Source organism: Panthera leo, chromosome A1 (genome assembly GCF_018350215.1).
Source record: "Panthera leo isolate Ple1 chromosome A1, P.leo_Ple1_pat1.1, whole genome shotgun sequence".
Lineage (NCBI taxonomy): Eukaryota > Metazoa > Chordata > Mammalia > Carnivora > Felidae > Panthera > Panthera leo.
Genome location: NC_056679.1, coordinates 4,837,795 through 4,845,707, shown reverse-complemented (window position 1 = coordinate 4,845,707; position 7,913 = coordinate 4,837,795).

Genomic DNA, 7,913 nt, shown 5'->3' with positions numbered 1-7,913 from the left:
GACGGCTAGATCAGTCCCCTCAGGTGAAATCGGTTTGGGGAGCTACATAAGGATAAGCCCATCGATTTCACCAGTTCCCAGCCTTTTGGCCAGTTTGCTTTCATTGACCGTGCCTTGGCGTACAACGGATTTTTCCTAACAGCTGACCTTGTTCTGAAAGGGCGGGCCTACGCCGGCCGACTCCATCTTGTTCTGTGTTCTCCACCTTGAGTGACTAATTCACAGAAACCTCAGACTGCGCCTCCTCCCCTTGAGTAACCTCCCGCTCACCCGTTCAAACTTTCTGATCAAAACACGCCCAGCGACCTGCGTAACAGGACTCCGACCCTTCCCCAACCAATCGGCTGAGGCCACAGCCATTACCTCACCAACTGCCCCTAGACCCCCATAAAACCTTTGTGCTTTTGAAACTCGCGCTCTCTCCCTGGTATCTCACCGCTGCGTCGGTGCAGGTAGGGGATTGAGCTCGAGCTAGCTCGAATAAAGGTTCTTTTGCTTTTGCATCGGACTCGGCTCCCTAGTGGTCTTTGGGGATCACGAATTCTGGGCATAACAGTTCCCTGTCAGCTGTTAGTTGCATATAATTGCACATCAACCACTGGCACTGTGGAAAAGCTAGTTATATCACCTTTAGTTACTCTTTGGAGGTTAAAAGAAGCACATCGAAGAGAAGCGAAGAAGAAGCCAGGGCCCTTTCCAACTGGGTTTGGAGACACAAGATCCGGGGCGAAGAAGAAGGAGCCCACAGGGCCAGGCCAGGACCCAGTGGACCAGAAAGAAATTGGCGAAGCTGAGAGCAAGAATCTGATGAGACTAAAAATACACAGAACTATGAGACCCTGTTCCAGCCTTCATGGAGCCTTACAGAGCTCATGCACTCAGAAAAAGAAAACTCACAAAAATCTGTCAACAACTCTTTGAATTCAAAAGAGGAGAGAGAGCCTTCACATTCATTCATTCATGTGTGCCAACGTGCGTGTGTATTTGAAGGCAATGTAGATAATAGAAGACCATATACAAATATGTATAAACATTTGTATATGGTCTTCTATGTGCTACAACTTTTCCAGGTGCTTGGGATAAAACAATGGACAATATGGGATAAAACAATGGACAATATAAACCAAAAAAAAAAAAAAAAAGCAAAAAACAAAAAAACCTTGCTCATGTGGTGATCACATTATATCTCTATCTGTATTTCTGCATATGTATATACAGAATGCATATATGCATGTATTTATCAAATCTCATCCACTTGAGACCATACTAGTGGCTAATAAAGCACTGATGAATCACTGTTCTTTAAAGAATATATGGTAAACATCAGTGGTTTTTATTTTAATTTTTTTAATGTTTACTTCGAGAGAGAGAGAGAGAGAGAGCGCACAAGAGGCGGGAGGGACAGAGAGAGGGGGAGACACAGAATCGGAAGCAGTCTCCCGGCTCTGAGCTGTCAGCACAGAGTCCGACACGGGGCTCGAACTCATGGATTGCGGGATCATGACCTGAGCTGAAGTCAGACACCCAACCGACTGAACCACCCAGGTGCCCCAAACATCAACGTTTTAACTGACTTTGCAAATTACATTGCAAAATGCAAAAGTGCCTGCTCCTTATAGGTTATTATCTTGTTTATACTACCAATTGATTTAGCCACCTCTTTGTGAAGAAATTACGCGGTGGAAGGTACATTTCAGTAAATCAGAGATTTGAATGACCGAGTTTTTACTGCCGCCATTTTCAGCAGAGCAGGGTGGGGCTTTGGGATTTGCTGAGTTTGGACCAGATTTTGGGAAAGCACAGATTGCCTCAAGGTGTTGACATTCTTTAAATAGAATAAGATATGTATGGGAATGACTCATCCACTCAGTGAAAGCTTTTTTTATGGAAGTTAATCTAGTTTCCTATTTAAAGACTTGGAAGAGAGTCCACTGCAGTTTGAAAGGCAAACTTCTGCCATTTAACAACCACGCTTCCTTTCCTCCCACTTTCGCATCCCTATCTTATTACTAAGAAGCAACAGCACTGGACTGTAATATTAGTGTTAGGACACAGAGCATTTTCCAAGATGCTTTGCAAACGCCGACCTTGGGGGCCTCTCACTCATTGCTGATGGGAGTACAGATGGTGCAGCCACTTTGGAAGTTTCTTACAAAACTAAACATACTCTTACCGTACAATCCAGTAGTCACACTCCTTGGTTTTTACCTAAAGGAGTCAAAAACTTCTGTCCACACAAAAACCTTGCACACGGTTGTTTATGGCAGCCTTATGCAGAGTTGCCAAAACTCGGAAGCCACCAAAACGTCCTTCAGTAGGTGAATGGACTATCGAGCCGTGAAAAGACACGGAGGAACCTTAAATGCCTATCACTAAGTGAAAGAAGCCGATCCGAAAAGGCTACATGCTGTATGATTACAACTATATGAGATGCTGAAAGAGACAAAAGTCTGGAGACAGTGAAAAGATCAGTGATTGCCAGGGGTGGGAGAGTGGGGGTGGGGAGGGATGAAGAGGCAGAGCACAGACGATTTTAGGGAAGTGAAAATACTCACAGGGTGCTATCATGGTGCATACGTGTCATTATACATTTGCCCCAAACCGTAGAACGTGCAACACCGAGAGTGAACACTAATGTGAACCATGGACTTTGGGTGATAATGATGTGTGAGTGTAAGTTCATCAGTTTTTACAGGTGCATCAATTACAACACATGTAGCACTCTGGCAGGAGATGTTGATAGTTGTACAAATGTGGGGGGAGGAAATCTCTGTGCTTTCTGCTCACTTTTGTTGGGAACTTAAAACTGGCGTTAAAAATGAGGTTTATTGGGGCGCTGTCTCTCAAAAATTGACTGTCTCAAAAATAAACATTTAAAAAAATTTTAAAAAATTTTTAAATAAGGTTTATTAATTTTTTTTTTTAAAAAAGCTTTAAAAAGCTGTGCGTTTAGGGGCGCCTGAGTGGCTCAGTCGGCTGAGCCTCCGACTTCCACTCAGGTCATGATCTCGTGGTTTGTGGGTTCGAGCCCCAGGTCGGGCTCTGGGCTGACAGCTCAGAGCCGGGAGCCTGCTTCGGATTCTGTGTCTCCCTCTCTCTCTGCCCCTCCCCTGCTCGTGCTCTGTCTCTCAAAAGTGAATAAATGTTAAAAAAAATTTTTTTAAATGAAATTATGTGTCTAATGAACTAGAATCTGATGGTACAAATATTACCAACTAGATAGGTCTGTTCCTAACCCGTCCTGGTGACTGATAACAGATTTGTACAGAAATGTTTGTGGGCGAGGCCTGCAGCTGGCTCCCTGAACAGGAGTGTCTTTTTTTGCCTTGAGCAAGATTTGCTGGTGCCGCAGTGGTCCCCTCTGGTTTTCGGCCCTGAAAGCAGCATTGTGTAAGTTCAGCCTCCGTGCCCGCCGGCAATTTTCACTAATTGTTTACAGTGCTCTAATTTTTACACTCTCTTTAAAGGATCTTTGTGTGTGCTGATTGCAGAAGGTAATATTTCGGGCATCAGTAACCATGGTAATGAATCATTCTCCTCTCAGAATTGGTGCCAGCTGCACTGGCGTCTGGATGGTAGCACCCCGGTGTTTTGCTAATGAGCGACTTTTCATTTGCTGTAGGAGGACGGTCCCACTTCTTCGCATGTTTTGCTTGTGTTTTGTTAAAGGCTCTTCCTTGAGAACAACGTTAGAAGAAGTAAATCCCATTTGGTAAAACCTGGATCTCAAAAGGAAGACATTCCCAGTCCCAGAAAGCAAGAGCGCGCAGAATGAAAGCCTTTGAAGGTTCTATGGGGAGGCCATTCCCGCTCCAGGCTGCGGTGCCACTCCCCCTGCCCCCTCCCCCATCCGCAAGCATCGATCTGTCCCTTTTGGGCATGCACAGAGAGCTTTCCATCAGCATTCTCCTTTGACTACTGGAGAAAGGAGTTTAAATATTTCAAAGATTTATGTTATGAATAATTTAAGAGAAATAAAGAAAACTCCTAAACTCTCTTTGAATTGTGTAATGGGAGCTTTGAAAGATGTTAGCATTTTGCCTTATCAGATTAAACTGGTTTTTTGTGTTTTGTTTTTTTTTTTTTGTGCAAGAAGATTGAAGTGGAAATGTAAGCTATTGTCACCGTTTATTTCACTGACTAATGATTCTAGAAGAGACAGCTTCTTAACCTTGCAAGAGATAAGAGCCTGCAGTAATGGACCCTCTTTCCATCTACTATATGTGCTGTTTAAACAAGCAGTTCAGAGGACACCCTCACCAGCTTTTAAAGCATTTGAATCCCAGGCCTCTGCTAATTCTAGCCTGGACTGCATTTTGACGAGAGCTAAGGAAAACTGATATCCAGAAAACCTGCTGAGTTTTCTTCCTTCCTGGTCATTTAGCTATGGACACCCGATCATACGATTCTGGTGCGGATACTGCCTTTTATGCTGAACCTTCACCAGCAGTGTTAGGTTGGTGACAGGCAAGTGCGGGGTCCTGTCCACGCTTTCATACGTGCTTTCCGTGTGTTAGCTTATTTTATTCTCATGGTGATTCTATGATGTAGACATTATTACTTCCATTTTACAGATGAAGAGGGAGGCACAAAGAGGCTGTGTAACGGGCCCAAAGCTCCCCGGATGGTAAATGGCAGGGCCAGGATTCACCTCCAGGAAGTCTGCGTGTAGAGCTCTTGATATTATATCCATCGAAACACTCTAACATGCAAGGAAGCACACAGGAAATCTCATTTTTAGTTTTAGTTTTTATTTTTTAAAGCTTACTTGGAGAGAAAGAGAGAGTGTGTGAGAGTGGGGAAGGGGCAGAGAGAGAGGGAGAGAGAGATGGAATCCCAAGCAGGCTCCGAGTTGTCAGTACAGAGCCTGATATGGGGCTTGAACTCACAAACCGTGAGATCACGACCTGAGTTGAAGTTGGATGCTTTTTTTTTTAAATTTTTTTAACATGTATTCATTTTTGAGAGACAGAGTACAAGTGGGGGAGGGGCAGACAGAGAGGGAGACACAGAATCCGAAGCCGGCTCCAGGCTCTGAGCTGCCAGCACAGAGCCTGACACGGGGCTCGAACCCATGAACTGTGAGATCATGACCTGAGCTGAAGTCAGATGAAGTCGGATGCTTAACCAACTGAGTCACCCAGGTGCCTCAAGAGGGATCAGTTTTAAATCTCAGCTCTGCCACTGGCCATTTGTCCCATATAAGTTTTTTTCTCTTGCTGCATCTCAGGTTCCCCATGAAATGGAAATAGTAGCTCCTGGTTCACAGGGTTCTGAGACGATCACATGAGATTAAGCATCTGTCCGAAAGCTTTTTAGATACTCTACTCTGGAGGTGCTATGCAAGTGAGTGTATGAAGATGAAGATTTGGGGCGCCTGGGGGGCTCAGTCGGTTAAGCATCCGACTTCAGCTCAGGTCATGATCTCACGGTTCGTGGGTTCGAGCCCCATGTTGGGCTCTGTGCCGACAGCTGGGAGCCTGGAGCCTGCTTTGGATTCTGTGTCTCCTCCTCTCTCTGCCCCTCCCCCACTTGCGCTCTGTTTCTCTCTCTCAAAAATGAATAAACATTAAAAAAAAATTTTTTTTTAAAGGATACAGCTAAGTGGCATAAATGGTACCAAATACACAGTTCAAAGAAATGCTTAAGAGAGAGAGGGAAGCGCAAAAGGCAGAGAGAGAGGGAGAATCTGAGACCAAGAGAAATGATAGCATTTCAAGTTTAAGGCCCAATTAAAGTCTAAGTGTCCAAATACAGGAGGTTCGGTTTTCTTCCTTCCAGAAATGATACCCTGCCTCTGACTTCTTCCCTTTGGATATTTTCCCAGTAGGAAAAGCAAGGCGCAGGCACATTTAATATCCTTACAGAATTCCCTCCAGCGGACCGAAATAATCACTTGTGTTAACGTGGGGATTTGTTTTTTGAACTTAGGCAACAACTCAGCGAGCTGAGTCACCAGTCTTGTTAAATCTTGCCTTATTGCACCTGCATTCCAGAACCCAACCGACAGGTGGGAAATACGGAGGCTTTGGTCCGGCCAATGGTGAGTCACAGTGCAATCAGCTTCCCTGGTACCGCAGACAGAGCACGACCATATTCCCTTAAAACGCCGACTGTGGTATTGCACCCACGTGTCATGAGTACTCGTGCTTCTGAGAAGCACAGGACAGGTAAGGACACGTTCGCTGGCACACTGGTGAGGGTGGGGAACAGAACAGCCCTCCTGGCAGTGAAGCGTTTTCTCGCGCATTCATCCCACTTCTAAACCTGCGAACCTCTTGGAAGGGATCCACCAACGCACGTTCGAAGGGACAGATGGTGAATGAAGGGGAGCATGTTACGGGAGAAAATGAATTCACTTATTAAGAAATCAGCTCCTTGATAGAACATGGCACGTTTCCACAGACGACCGCATGGGCTTTGACTCAAAGACGCCAGGGCTTTCCCAACAGCTTGCTCCTAAGTAAGGATTTGTGTTCGAATCACCCTGATTTACAGTCATTTCGCAAAAGCCTCCCCTGCGAAGTCTAGGATTCCCCGCGTTGATTCCTCTGCTCTCCCCTCCTCGGCCATTCCTCTGGCGCCCTGCTCTCCTCTCCTCTCCTCTCCTCTCCATTTGGCTCCTGCCCAAGGTGCCCAGGCCGAGAAGCATCGACGAGAGCTCCTCCATCCCGATGCGTGGCACTAGGCTCAAGGAACAACCCAGATGCCTGATGGAGACACACATTCTCACGGCGCTCACATTTGGAGGCGGGGACAAAGGGGAGACTGAGTGTGTACAAATGAAGCAGGCCAGGGAGCCGTGGGTACCGCGGCCGTCTGGAGCGAGCAGTGTGAATATGCAGATTTTTGTATGAAAATGTCTGAGTTTTAAAACACTTATGGTGAAGCAAAACACACTGAATTCAGCCTGGAGCCTGCCAATTTGTACATGACAGTGACAGGTGGGAGGGCACGAAGCCGGAGGATGAAATGGCCCAGGACACACCAGCGTCTTCCCCTTATTCCTCCTTGGAACAGCAGAGTTAGGATGTGATCCTTTTTTTCTTTTCTTTTCTTTTCTTTCTTTCTTTTTTTTTTTTTTACATTTTATTTTTTTTTGAGAGAGACAGAGACAGAGCACAAGTGGGGGAGGGGCAGAGAGAGAGGGAGACACAGAATCTGAAGCAGGCTCCGGGCTCCGGGCTCCGAGCTGTCAGCACAGAACCTGACGCGGGGCTTGAACCCACGAACCGTAAGATCATAACCTGAGCCGAAGTTGGATGCTCAACCGACTGAGCCACCCAGGCAACCCCCCTCCCCCGCCAAAAAAAAAACCATTAATGAATGTTAGCAAAGCTTATCTCTAGGTAGTGAGCTTTAAAAATTTATTTTTATTTTTTTACATGTATTTATTTTTGAGAGACAGAGTGTGAATGGGGGAGGAGCAGAGAGAGAGAGAGGGAGACACAGAATCCAAAGCAGGCTTCAGGCTCCAAGCTGTCAGCACAGAGCCCGACCTGAGGCTCGAACTCACAAACCCTCGGATCGTGATCTGAACCGAAGTTGGACACTTAACTGACTTAGCCACCCAGGCGCCTCCTTTTATTCTTTTTCAAAAAGTTTATGTATTTATTTAGAGAGAGAGAGAGAGAGTACATGCATGCAGGGGAGGGGCAGAGAGAAAGGGAGAGTCCCAAGCAGGCTCTGCACTGTCAGCACAGAGCCCGAGGCTGAGCTGGATCTCACAAGGGTGAGATCATGACCTGAGTCATATCGAGGGTTGGTCCTAAACCGACTGAGCCACCCAGGCATCCCAGGATGGTTATCTTAAACAAACAGACAAAACCCTCCAAGGGAAACAGTAAGAACAAGAAGCTGATAGAAGCAGCTTAAGATCCTACGAGGCATAAGAGCAAGGCCATAAAAAGCTA